At 48.5% G+C, this 14,399-nt stretch overlaps 1 long non-coding RNA gene across 2 annotated transcripts; it reads left to right on the forward strand.

The window, feature by feature from the left end:
• The first annotated feature begins 656 nt into the window (after positions 1 to 656).
• On the forward strand, positions 657 to 8,176 carry LOC129402079 (uncharacterized). 2 transcript variants are annotated; one of them, XR_008628537.1, is made up of 4 exons: positions 657 to 755; positions 1,408 to 1,547; positions 2,277 to 2,364; positions 7,006 to 8,176. It is a non-coding gene; the product is annotated as an uncharacterized LOC129402079 (long non-coding RNA). The 2 variants fall into 2 exon arrangements; XR_008628536.1 differs by lacking the exon at positions 657 to 755 and having other exon boundaries at positions 961 to 1,547.
• Positions 8,177 to 14,399: the final 6,223 nt, after the last annotated feature.

Below are 14,399 nucleotides of genomic sequence, written 5' to 3' on the forward strand. Positions count from 1 at the left end.
TCAAACATGAAAGCTTGTAACTGTATCTCATGGTGATTTAATAAACAACAACAAAACCCCTCCAAATAAAGTCTGTTTTACTTCACTGCTTGTCTACTCCTGAAATTCTTTTATGTGAGGCTAGACAAGAACCCAGTAACCCTGGGTCCGGGTGACAGAGGGGAATGGGGAGAAAGTGACCATTTTTCTACCTCTCGCTTCACATAAGTCACCAGTGGGGTCCACCAACATCATGACTATCATTGGGTGTGACCCAAATAGAAAAAAAAACTTTTTTTTCTTCAATTTAAAACAAACTGTCTCCATTCCACCACATTAAAGAACCTTCCCAGGACCATTTTCCTAAGATGACATTTCCAAAACAATCCTTTATATATACACAAAGCAATCAGAACCTGAATACAAAACGGTGTGTGAGAAGATTGGTTCAGTGTTCTGTGAACAGTACAGGATCAAGGTATTTCTCCTACACCATCCCTCCCCCCAACGCTACCCCCACTGCTTGACCCGCCTCTCCAACAGCTGCCTCTCCACTCCTGTATCAGAGCCCATCCCCCTTGCAGCATAGATTTATCTGGGTGGGCAAACAGGTTCTCCCCGCACCTGGAGCCTGCCCCTTTAAGGCGCGTAGCCGAATGGAAGTGACGTCACAGACAGGGCCCTCCAGGCGCTTTTTCTTTCTGTTGCGGGCCGAGACTCAAGGCTCTAGCCCGGTTCGCTCTAGTGGAAGAAGGGAGAAGGGGCGTCCTGGCGCGGTAGGGGGGACTCTGAAGGCCGATTTTCTGCAGGACCGCAGGGCCGCGCCAGCTTGGGGGGGTGCTTTCGCGCTTGTTTTTCCACTGTTACCGATCTCCAGGCGGTTCCTGAGGCACGGTGGAGGCTTTAGGGGGACGCGGAGCTCTGGGGAGCTGCGGTGGGGGCTGTGCCGTGGAGCAGGGGTCGGGGTATGAGTTCGTGATCCTGGGGGGAGGGGCATGCGGCCACATCGCCTCCAGCTCCGCGGGGCTTTCCCTGGGGCTGCGGGGGAAAAAAACCTTTACAGAGCAAACACTTTACATAAATGTAAACATGCCAACCTGCTTTATAATTAAGCAAAACAAACTTCTAGGCCCGAGGTTTTAAAATTCATTTAAGAATGAGACAATGAGGGGCTGGAGCGATAGCACAGCGGGTAGGGCGTTTGCCTTGCACGCGGCCGACCCGGGTTCGATCCCCAGCATCCCATATGGTCCCCTGAGCACCGCCAGGAGTAACTCCTGAGTGCAAAGCCAGGAGTAACCCCTGTGCATCACCGGGTGAGACCCAAAAAGAAAAAAAAAAAAAGAATGAGACAATGAGGGGCTGCAGCAATAGCACAGCGGGTAGGGCGTTTGCCTTGCATTCGGCTGACCGGGGTTCAATTCCCAGCATCCCATAATGATCCCGCAGCACCGCCAACCGCCAGGAGTAATTGCTGAGTGCATGAGCCAGGAGTAACCCCTGTGCGTCACCAGGTGTGACCCAAAAAAGAAAAAAAAAAAGAATGAGACAATGAACTCAAGACAAAGGTAAATAGTAACAAAAAACACATTTTGTAACGCCTCAATTGGTGTTCCAAACTTTGTTAAGGCCTGAGTTTTAAATTTGCATACCTCCCTTGCCAATTGGAAACATCCAATTTGGTTGTACCAAATATTTACCAATCTATTACTCTTCTAAGATAATGTAATATATAGAAACGTAAGGATTTTGGAATTTTCAGGTTTCCCCCAGCGGCAGGTGGGCGCAGGGCTGAGCGCTGGAGGCACAGACCTGGGGTTTACTCGGGATATGGAAAAGGTGGAGGTGGGGGGGGGTTGGTCGTCCCAACACTCCCAATACGGAACCGCACTGGTCCCTGTCCTGGAGCCGTTGGCCCCTAAATTGTTGCTATAAAAATTTAGGATTCACTTCCAGTGGTATCTCAGCAGACCCACAATGACAAGAGACCCCCTTTACATCTGTCCTTTCATTGGCTGCCGTGATGGGGGAGGCCATCTAGGGACGTGGTCCTCGCAGGTGGTTGGGGTTTGCCAATGAAAATTTACTTTTGGGGATATTTTCGAGTGTTTTGGGGAGTTGGGGGAACTATTTCCGGAGATGCTCAGGGCTTACTCTTGTCCATGCGCTCAGGAATTTTTCCAGGCAGTGCTGTTGGAGCCATATGGGGTGCTGAGGCTTGATTTGGGTCTGCAAAGCAATCATCCTACCTACTTAACTGTCTGACCTCAGCATTGGTGTTTTTTTTTTTTTTTCAGATAAAGAATCTCTGCTCCTTCACCTCAAGTAGTAAAGCACCCCCACTCTTCATCTTTCCCTGACTCTGCAACGCCCCCTGCTATTGGGGTGAGTACTGCAGGTAAAGGATTGGGTTTTTGGTTTTGTTTTTTGTTTTTTTGAAGGAAGGTTATTGGTCTTTTGGAGGAAGGGGGAGATCTCCTCAGGGGTCACTGCTGGTGTGCTGGGAAGAAACTTACTTAGAAAGAGCCAGAGCAATAGTACAGTGAGTAGAGCACTTGCATTGCTTGCAGCCAATTCCTGCTTGAACCCCTGCTTCCCATGATCTCCAAACCTGCCAAGAATGATCCCTGAGTAAGTAACCAGCCCCTGAGCACTGCCAGTTATGGCCTCCAAATGAAACACACACACACACACACACACACACACACACACACACACAAATGTGTGAGAGTTGAGAAAGAAAAAAATAAGTATTCAGAAAAAAACATGTTTTTTTAAAAAATTCTTTTCTTAGCTTTTTGGGTCACACCTGGCAATGCACAGGGGTTACTCCTGGCTCTGCACTCAGGAATCACCCCTGGCAGTGTTCAGGGGACCATACGGGATGCTGGGAATCGAACCCGGGTCGGCCGCGTGCAAGGCAAACGTCCTACCCACTGTGCTGTCACTCCAGCCCCAGAAACCATGGGTTTCTGCAGCATAGAAAAAGCCAGAAAACGGCTGGAGCGATAGCATAGCGGGTAGGGTGTTTGCCTTGCATGCAGCCAACCCGGGTTCGAATCCCAGCATCCCATATGGTCCACTGAGCACCGCCAGGGATAATCCTGAGTGCAGAGCCAGGAGTAACCCCTGTGCATCGCTGGGTGTGACCAAAAAGCCAAAAAAAAAAAAAAAGCCAGAAAACAGACTCACTATTTGACTCTTTAAATTCTTCACATTAGAATTTGTCTTTGCAAATTTTTCTTTTCCTGCTTGGTTAGAGTTTCTGTTTTGTTATTGCTGTAGTTTTGAGCCACACTGTAGAGTGCTCAGGCCTTACTCCTAGCAGGGCTTAGGGGATCATAAGGAAAACTTGGTATTGTTCTTGGTTCAGTTGACTGCAAGCTGATAATCCCTACCCCCAATATAGAATCTTTGTAGTTACAAAGTAGACTCACTCCAGAAGATCCTGCTGTCAGACACAGTTCATATTATGGTCCTTTGTTAAAACAATTATTAGGATGCTATGTACATGGTTTTCAAATATATTCCTACACAACTGAGTCAGTGCTGGATGAACCTCATGCGGTATTTTTGTTTTGTTTGCAGGGGTGCAGAACCACACCCAGTGATTCTCTGTGTTACTCCTCACCCTGTACTTCAGAATTGCTCCTGGCAGTGCTTGGGAGACCACATGGGACTTTAGGGATCACACAGCCCTATCTGCTGTCCCTGGACCCACTATCCTGTTAGTCCATCCTGCTGCTTTGTTTTCTTTTTTCTTTTTTTTTTTTGCTTTTTGGGTCACACCTGGCGTTGCACAGGGGTTACTCCTGGCTCATGCACTCAGTTAATCCTGGCGGTGCTCAGGGGACCGTATGGGATGCTGGGGATCGAACCCCGGTCGGCTGCGTGCAAGACAAATGCCCTACCCACTGTACTATCTCTCCAGCCCCTGCTTTGTTTTCTTTCATATTTATTTTTTGTGCCACAGTGGAGGTGCTCAGTGCTCTGGTTTCCCACCTGGATTCCTCTTGGCCCTGTGCTCTGGATTCCCACTTGATAGGCATCACGGGCCCCTCGGGGTATGCTGGCCCCATATGCACCCTGGCAGCTACAATGACTCAGGCCCCAGGACTTGCATTTCCCTTATTTTCTCCTTCCCACTTTGGAGATTCTCACCTGCTCTGTCACACAATCTCATGTTCACTTGCTGCTGTGTGCGCCGTTCCGGGCACGCGCCAGTCCCAGGGAGATGGAGCAGAGGATCTCTGGGCCTGGCGTAGGTGTTGGAGTTCATTTCTCTTTTACCCGCTTGGAGAGTGATTTGGGGCAGCCCTGAACCATGAGTTCAGAGTCCTATAGGCACATATGTCCATACACAGCTTTGAGTCACTCGCTGGCCATTGAGTGTCCTCTACTCATCCCCTGAACATAGAATTTGGGGGGGTACAGAGTGTGTGTGCGTTTAGTGTTTTGGGCCAAACCCAGCATCACTCTTCTATGTCCTGCTGGGTTTGTTCTCAGGTGTTACTCTCTGCAGTGCTCACCGGACCAGTTATGGTGGGATTGGACCTGTGTGACTGCACAAGGCTGGCAGCTCCGGGACCTTCTAGTATAGCGTTCTCACATTGTAGCAGATCTTCCTGCCTTAGAGTGATTTCTAAGGCCTGTCAGTCAGGAGTGTCTGTTGGGGCTGGTTTCTCCTGAGGGCAGAGGCCCTGGGCCCTTCTCAGCCCTGGCAGCTTTTGTCCTCATTGCCCAGAGAACGGCATGTGGACAGCCCTGACTCCTGGCCCCCGTATGTGTTGGCTTAGGATGTAGTGACCTTCCCTGAAGTGGCCCTGAGCTTTACCCTAGATGAGTGGATGTGCTTGGATGCCTCTAAGGGGAAGCTCTGCAGGAATGTGATGCTGGAGACTTACTAGCATCTATGGACCATAGGTGAGAGCAATGTGGGGCTGAGTCGCAGCTGTGTGTTCAACAGTAGCTGTGATTCTGAACGGCTGGGATGTTTGACAGCTGTGCAGTAGTTGTTCCTCTAGTTCCTTCCCTGTTTTTGTCTTTGGTGCTCATCTGGTGATGCTCAGGGCTTACTCCCAGCTCTGTAGTCAGGAATCACTCTTTGTGGGCTTGCGGGACCCTTTGGGGTGCTTGGGATCAACCTGGATCAGGCATGTGCATCTTTTTTTTTTTTTTTTTTTTTTTTGCTTTTGGGTCACACCTGGTGATGCACAGGGGCTACTCCTGGCTTTGCACTCAGAAATTACCCCTGGTGGTGCTCAGGGGACTACTATATGGGATGCTGGGAATCGAACCCGGGTCGGCTGTGTGCAAGGCAAACGCCCTACCCGCTGTGCTATCACTCCAGCCCCAATTCCAATTATTTTTAAGACAGAAGAAATACTGTGATTTTTTACTTGATTGAAAGTAAGCACAAGTGGTAATTGTTTAAAAGAACTGGTTTGTCAGCCCTAGTGATAGTGCAGTGGGAGGGGAATTTGTTTTGCACGGGGATGGAAACCTAGACTCTATCCCCATCACCCCATATGGTCCCCAGATACCCACATCAGTGATTCTTGAGCAGCACTTGGTGTGGCCTCCCTCAAAATAAATGCAAACTGCAACGAAAGAACAAAAACAGTCATTGATCCTGGAGAAGAATCTGCTTTTGTTGAGATTTTTTTAGTGGCCCAAGTGTCTATCTCATCTGTATGGGGATGCAGCACATGCATTAGTAACTGAGCGAGAACCGAACCCAGACTCAGGTATATTTTTTTTGCTCGAAACTAGTGCTTCAGTGTTCTGCAGAGGAATTTATTTCCGCTTAATGTATCTGTTCAGGGCTGGAGAGATAGCACAGCGGGTAGGGCGTTTGCCTTGCATGCGGCCGACCAGGGTTCGATTCCCAACATCCCATATGGTCCCCTGAGCACTGCCAGGAGTAATTCCTGAGTGCACAGCTAGGAGTAACCCCTGTGCATTGCCGGGTGTGACCCAAAAAGCAAATAAAAAAAAAAAAGTATCTTTTCATTGAGTTGACAAAAAGAAAATTACATAGCTTAAAAAAATCACATAGCTTAATGACCCTGCATTGTTCAGTTTTGTGCATTTATCTGCAGAAACATTATGTCCTTTCTTTTTTTTTTAATTTTTATTTTTTAAAAAATTTTATCACCTGGGCTGGAGAGATAGCACAGCGGGTAGGGCGTTTGCCTTGCACGCGGCCGACCCGGGTTCAAATCCCAGCATCCCATATGGTCCCCTGAGCACGGCCAGGGGTAATTCCTGAGTGCAGAGCCAGGAGTAACCCCTGTGCATCGCCAGGTGTGACCCAAAAAGCAAAAAAAAAAAAAAAAATTTTACCACCATGTGGAAAGTTACAGAGTTCTCAGGTTTATGACTCAGTTATACCGTATTCAAACACCATCCCTTCACCAGTGCCCATATTCCACCACCAAAATCCCCGGTATACCCCCCGCCCCCCACCCCAACTGTATAACTGATGAATTTCACTTTATTTTCTCTTCACCTTGATTACATTCCATATTTCAACACAAAACTCACTATTGTTGTGGGAGTTATATCCCCAAACAAGATAACCCTAATTAAGGAGGCATTTGATAATTAGTTTTCCATTAAAAGATTGTATGTTTTCAGGTATTAGAAAAGGTCGCGCGGCTCGGATGTGTCCCAGTCCCGAATCCTGGAGCCGTGTTAGTTGCTGCTCAGTGTCGCCAGGGTTCCATCTGGAGAAGGTGTGCTGGCGGCACCTCCTCCTTCCGGCCCCCCGGTGTTGCTGGCCCCGATTTGATTTGGGTCCGGAGCATTGTCCCGGTCGCGTTGCTCACCAGAATGCCTGCCGCTTCTCTGTGGATTGTGTCAGCAAGATCAACATTATGTCCTTTCATGGAAAAGCCATACCTGTGTCGGGAATTGTATTGTGTGGTGGAAATGTTATATGCCAACCCGTGAGACTCAATTTCTTTTGACATGGAGTCTTAACAAATAGAACAATAATTCTAATCCTCCTCTATTTTTCTACAGGGAAGCAGCCAGCCAAGTTGGATGTCTCTGATCCTGCACACTGTGGCTGTGTCTCAAGTGAGCAAGCGTGTCCTGATCTCCATGAGGATTCCCAAACAGGGTGGATGTCTTCTGAGGGTGAACAGAATGGAGAAAGTGTCCATGCTCCGAAGAAGCCCTCCCCTGGAAAAAGTTCCTTGGTGTCTGTTGCATCCAATCCATGGACACAACTTCCCCTAGTGAGGCAACCCCAGACAATGAGGGAGGAGTAGTTTTATAATGTGTCTGTCACACCAACAGGCCCAACAAGAAAAAGCACTGTGGACTGAACCTGTCCCAAGTGTAAGGAATGTGGGGGAGCCTTCCCGTGTTCTCAGCACTGTGATGTTCTCTTAGAAATCCATAGTGGACAGAATACACAGGAATGTCAACAGCAAGGACAAACTTTGAGTCAGGCATCACCCTGGTGTGACCATCCGAACCTCCACGTGGGAGAGAAATGAATGTGGGAAGGCATATTGTCATTCTTCAAGTCTTCGTAGTCATACTGGAGAGAAACCTCATGTTTGTAAGGAATGTGGGGAGGCCTTCTTTCAACCTGGGAACCTTACTAAGCACAGGAAAATTCATAGTGAGGAGAATCCTTATAAATGTCAGACATGTGGAAAGGCCTTCTCTTTGCTCTCAGGCCTTACTGTGCATTTGAAAATGCATGGAGAGAAGTCTTATATATATAAGGAATGTGGGAAGGCTTTGATTTATTCCTGTGGCCTCACTTGGCATATGGAAATTCATACTGGAGAGAAATATTGTTTATGTAATGAATGTGAGCAGGGCTCCATGTTCCCCTCAAGCCTTAGTAAACATAGTACAGTTCATGCTAGATGACTTGATCCCCTAATAATCATTCCTAAGGTCAGAAGAGGCCCCCTCAGTAAAGCAAGTTTCCTTCGGATAAGGGGATCAGGGGTGAACAAATGTGCAGCCAAGAAAGAAAAAATCTTGGTAGCATGTAATAAGATTCCTATGACATCAGTTCTATAAGGGAAAGGTACTTGCCTATTATCACCTGTGCTGCAGCTATGCCAGTGTCCTGGTGTTTGAATTTTCATGTCTGTTAACTTGTAAATAATGGGGTCTTGGTGATGGAAGCTAGGAGGAAGGTGAGTAAATAAACAGGTACAAAAACCGATCCTCACTTGGCCTTGTCAAGGCTCACCACTGTTGCATTCTTTGCTCTCATTCTGGCTTGGCTCAGAGGTCTTGGTTATTGGGGAATTGTGGCAGAGATCAACCATGATGCTGCAGTGAATCATTTGAAATTGGAAAAACAGGCAAACCTTCATTCTTCAGAACTTTTTTTTTTTTTTTTGCTTTTTGGGTCATACCCGGCAGTACATAGGGGACAGGTTACTTCTGGCAGTGCTTGGGGACCATATGGGATGCTGGGAATCAAACCCGGGTCGGCTTCGTGCAAGGCAAATGCCCTACCCACTGTGCTATTGCTCCAGCTCTCTCTTCAGAACTTCTTATGTTTTGGGTAGCCACATCCCGCTGTGCTCAGGTCATACACCTGACTGAGCTCAGTGATCCTGAGGGGGGAGTGGAGGGGGGATTGCAGGTATCCACATGTGGTACTGGACTTGGAATCCTGGTAAGTCTTGAGCAAACAAACAATTACCGACTGGATCATTTCTGCACTCCTTGTATCATATTTTTCTTAGATATACATAAGTATTGAAAACAAATATTTTCAAAAAGTAACATGAAAACAGCCCTGGCAAGGCTCTTTAATCGGGTGGATTGGAGACAGTTTAAATGAATTTTACTATGCATAGAATGACATTTTCAGGTTATTGGAAAAGAAGTGGCCCCAGAAGTTAAATGTTTTACAAATAGTGGCAACATAGGAGAGCCCCCAAACTCCCCCATCTCAGCAGGCAGTTCCATTCAGCTGTGATTAGCACTGTAGCACTGTCATCCCATTGTATTTGCTCCAGCAAGCAAGCGGGCACCAGTAATCTCTCTATTGTGAGACTTGTTACTATTTTTGGCATGTCGAATACTACCCACAGGTAGCTTGCCAGGCTCTGCCTTGTGGCAGGATACTCTCATAATAATAAAGGACCTCACATTCCTGGTTCCCACCCCCTAATTTCAATAGTATCAGGAGAAAACAAAACACTTGCATTTGGAAGCAATTAAGTCCTAAAAATCAAGTAGACACAAGGATGTTAAAAATGAGTTAGATCTGTCCAAAAGGCCAAGTAAGGCTACAAAATGATCTATATGTTTTGCTGCCCTTTTCCTGCTTTCAATCCCATTTTGGTTTATTACTTCCCCCAGATACTCATTGTTGACCTGTGCCCTACCCACTCCCTACCTGCCAGTTATACCTTGAATCAACCTGCTTCCTTTTCCTGATGGACTTGTGTGTGTGAGAACATGGGTTCAATTTGACCGGACAGTACAGGATCACAGATCTTACCCCCTGCCCCGCTTGTGTGACCCGCCATGCAAGCAGTCGCCTCTCCATACCTTTACCCAAGCCCATCCCCCTTTCGGAACAGATTTCACCAGGGTGGGCAAAAGATTCTCTGCACACCTGGAGCCTGACCCTTAAAGGCAGCTTGTGGAAAACGGAATTGAAGTCACAGTTCCTGGGCTTAGGATGTATTTTTCTTCTCTGATAACAGTCATGTCAGTCAGTCTATCACTGGTCAAGTTGGTAAAGGACCAAGTGGCAAACGGGGATGGAAAGGTGAATCTGAATCCAGGTTTTATCACAGCGACCTCCTGTGAGCGCCTGTGCAACCTGACTCCTCAGTGAGCGCTGGTGCCACACCAGTTTGGGGGGGGGGGGCGCTTTAGTGCTTATTTTTCACTTGTTCCCCGATCTAGCTAGGAGGCAGGGACCAAGGCATGGCAGAGGCTTCTGGGGGTGCAGTGGGGACTATACGAGGGCGAGGGCGTAGGGTTTGCGGGTGTTAGTGCATGATCCTGGGGAGGCCCTGCGGCCACAATCGCCTCCAGCTCCGCGACGGGGCGGCGGTAGGGGGTGGGCGGGGAGGGGAGGGGCACGGGGCTGAGCGCTGGGGCTGTGAGCGTCGGGCATATGGGACCTGTAGAGGGCGGGGGAGGGGGGCTTGGCCGCCTGGACCCTCCCAATACAGGACTGTGCTAGGCCCTGTCCTACAGCCTTTGGCCCGGACATCAGGAATGTAGGACCTCCAGACTCACTCTGTTGGACAGGGTCTCCGTCCCCTTAATTCAAGAGACCCAGTTGTCTGTCCTTTCACTGGCTGCCATGATGGGGGGGACCACCTGGTGGAATGATACTGGCAGGTGGGTGGTTTTTCTAAATTTTCTTTTTGCTGTCTTGTTTTGATTTCTATACCACATCAGAAGATGTATTTTACTCAAGAATTCCTGCTGTTGGTGCCGGGAGGACCTTATGGATGACAGGGATTAATCGGGGTGGGCTGTGTGCAAGGCACTCACTGTACTGTCTTTTGCCCACTCTGGCCTCATACTTTGGGTTTGAAATCCTGTTTGTGAAACTGCCTCCTGGGGTTTTCCTTGTAGATGAGCGTTCACTGCTTTCGTGTGGTCAAGGGCAGAGTGTTCATTGTACAGTGCTCTCTGATATTCTTACCAGCCTTTACCCCTGTTCCAGCATCTCTCCAGCTCTCTGGGTTGCTGATAGGCCAGTTCCTCTCTGCATCTCCAGTGATGCTGGCTTCGGCATCACTGTTTTCAGCACCCTTGTGATGGATTATTTTTCCAAGAATCTCATTTGTCCCTTTAAGACTCTGACCGGAAGTGCAGATGACATCATGCAATCCGGGTCTTCCCCCCACCCCCCTATCCCCCCCGCCCCCCGCGGTGTTGACTTTCGGGGTGCCATTCAGTCGCCATTGCTGCGCAGGGTAAGGAGCGGATTTGAGGCATTTTAGATGCTATTAGGGCGATCAGGGCATCCCGGAGGGCCGGTTTCCTCGCTGAGCGCCCTGAACCTCCGCGGTCTCCGCCTGGTGAGCCCCAGGTTGCTCGCTCCATGAAGGTGGCCAGGGGTGGGGGGAGGGGTGGCGGCAGGGATGGCGGCCCCTCACCCTGTGACGCACCTGCCTGTGCTGCGGAAAGATTTCTCTTATTCATTGATTTTTTAAAGGAAACAATGTAGCTTTTACCGAACTGAACTTATTTAGAAAGTTGCATAAGCTGTGGGGTTACTCCTGCCTCTGCACGCAGGCATCATTCCTTGGCAGTGTGCAGGGAAGACTTTGGGATGCTGGCAGTGAAATCTGAGTTGGCCGCGTGCAAGACAAGCTCCTCACTCGCAGTAATATCTCTCCAGCCGCTTTGTACAGGAACTTTTAAATTTATCATTATTGTAGTTTTGGAGCCAGAGTACGCAGTGCTCCTTACTTACTCTTGGGTCTGAGCTCAGGCATCGTTCCTGGCAGTGCTGGGGGGGAACCCTATGTGCTGTCACAAATTGAACCGGCTTAGCTGCTTGAAAGAAAAAGCACCCCATTAACTGTACTTTCTCTGCTAACCCTCTATGATTTTATTTTTCCCTAGGAAAAAAAAAAATCTCTGCTTCACCTGCTGAGTTTCTGAGCATCCCCCACTGTCCATCTCTCCCAGGCTAGGAGCGCCCCCTGCTGTTGAGGTAAGCAGAAAGGAGGTTTCCAGGGGACCAGCTGCAACCGGTTTTAAATGTTTCCTTCTAGGCAGGTAGGCGTTTGTCTTCTTCTCAGATGACCCTGGTTGGGTTCGCTGTATCTCACAGGGCCTCTTGAACATCTTCAGGTTCGGCACAAAATTAAAAAAATCGAAAATAAATAAAGGGTTGGAGCGATAGGAGAGCATGTAGGACGCAAGCCTGCTTTTGATGCCAGGCATTTTATAGAGTCCTCTGAGGATTTCCACATATGGCACAATTCCCCTCACTCCCCCCAAAAAACAAAAGTCTCATTTCAGAATTGAAGAATTTGTCTTGAGATATGAACATTTGTTGAATTTCATTTTTAGGGGATGGGAGTATCTCTCCTGCTTCTTTTTGTTGTTGGCTTTTCCCTTCTACTACAAACTTGGGGCTGGTCAAGAACTCCCCCCTCTGTCCGTGTGTCTCTGGATGCAGGGGAGTCATGCCATGTCCCTCACCGGTAAAGCAGGTCCTCAGCCCTCTAAGCTCCTCTCTCTGGGTCTATCTCACTATTCGGGGAGCAGATGGGGATTTGGGGCCACACCAGGCCATACTTGAGGGCTGCACCCTGCTCAGTTCTCAAGATACTAGTGGACACTGGTTACCAGAGAAGGCCCCATGCTTCCAGCTGGCCCGCATCTGCTTCAACCTGGTGTGTTCTCTCCTGCCCCTATGTGCATACCTTCATTGGAAGTTCTTAGATGTGAACATTCTGGAATACTTTCAATCAGAGGCTGTCCAGAGAAAAAGGAGTTGGAGACTCTGAGCAAAATTATGAACTTTCACCATTAAGATTTCTTTTGGACCAAGTGTAATTTTCCTCTCCTTCTTCTTATGCAAAGTCAAGTACCAAGAGATGTAAAATCATGGCCTGAAAACCTGGGCTATAAGCTCTGGGCTCTGCCGGTTGTGGCCTCCAAAATAGTCAAACCAAAGAACTGACTCTTGAGAATGTATTGCTGGGTTATATACCTCTGTTGTTGGCAGATAATTTCATCTTTGCCTGTATTTGGTTCTGTAGGGGAGGGGAGTTGGGGGCTTCTACCAAACCCTGCAGTGCTCAATAATCACTTCTTGGAGATTCAGGGTATGAAATTGAGTCTGCCACATGCATGGCAAGTGCCCTGCCCACTGCCCTTTCTTTCCATCCCTGCAAACCTTTGAAATTTCAACCTGTGCTTCTGGTCACTCTGGGAGCTTGTAGGTGCCAGCAGCCCTGTTATGGCCTTTACCAGGTGAGCCTTATTCTGCGACCTGTCATGCCAGTCTATGTCCTTCTCACAAAGTTCACATGATCTATATATGATTTGAATTCCTGGGGTCAGAAATAGGCCAGGAATGAGGCTCCGGCCTTGCAAGCAGCCTGCCACAACAGTAAGTCTCTGACACAATGCAGGGTGCTCCAAGTACCACACAGTTCAGCCATTTGGGTTCAAGGCAAATCCCCTACCAAACTGTAGCTCCTTTCTGTAAATTTAGTGATTTATTTCTGATTAAAGGCCCACACCTGGCAATGTTCAGGGGTTGCTCCTGGATCTGTGCTGATTGGTTACTCTCATGTAAGGCTTTGGGACCCTGTGAGGTGATGGGGAGTGAACCTGGAACACATGCCTGCTAGGCAAGCACCCCATGCTCTGTGCTATCTCTGTGATCATCATCAAAATGCTTTTATGTTGGGAAATTCCAGAAAGTTGTTGGAATTAGATGTCCTTCTTCTTAGTAAGTATAGTTCACTTTTTTTTTTCTCTCTTTGGGTCACACCCAGTGATGCACAAGGGGTTACTCCTGTCTCTGCACTCAGGAGTTACCCCTGGTGGTGCTCAGGGGACCATACGGGATGCTGGGAATCGAACCAGGGTCAGCCGCATGCAAGGCAAATGCCCTACCTGCTGTGCTATCACTCCAGCCCCCTAGTTCACCTTTTACTTCTTGTGTCTTTGGTTTGGGGCCACAGACAGCAGTGTTTTGTTCTTATTTCTGACTCTGCGCTCAGAAATCACTCCTGGGGGGTTTGGGAGACCAAATGGAATGCAGGGGATTGAACCAGGATCAGCCATTTGCAAGGCAAGTGCCCTTCTTAATATGCTGTTGCTCAGGCCCACAAACTAATTTTTATCTGTTCCACTAGATTTTTGTTTAGATCTTGTAACATTTTCAGTTCTAGTGGACCTGAAAGATAAGACAGCAGGTCAGCTGCTTGCCTTGCTTTCCCTGAGAGCAATGGGCAGCCCGGATCCCAGCCCGCTTCTGCCTCCATTAGAGAGGAAGAAGCATCTGGCAGTGTCTTCCCTGGGAGGGTCTGTGAGCTGGCGCGTGAGGATGTGACCAGAAAGGGCATGGTCTCATCTGTGGAATACAGAACAACAGAGTAGGAGACTAATACCCAAGAATAGTAGTATATAATACCAGGAGGTTGGCTCCATATCTTGGAAGCTGGCCTCACACGCTGGGGGAAAGTCATCCCAGATAGAGAGGGGAACATTAAGTAATATGTGATTGGAGATCCTGCACGGGAAGGGAGATGCGTGCTGAAAGTAGACTAGAGACTGAACAGGACGACCACTCAATACCCCTATTTGGAACCACAACATCCAAAAGGAAAGAGAGATATCAAATTGGAATGCCCCGCTACAGAGGTGGGGTGGGGTGAGGGGGATGGGACGGGGGGGGTGGGAGGGATACTGGGTTCATGGGTGGTGGAGAA

This window comes from Sorex araneus, chromosome 2, assembly GCF_027595985.1.
Source record: "Sorex araneus isolate mSorAra2 chromosome 2, mSorAra2.pri, whole genome shotgun sequence".
NCBI classification, from domain to species: Eukaryota; Metazoa; Chordata; class Mammalia; order Eulipotyphla; family Soricidae; genus Sorex; species Sorex araneus.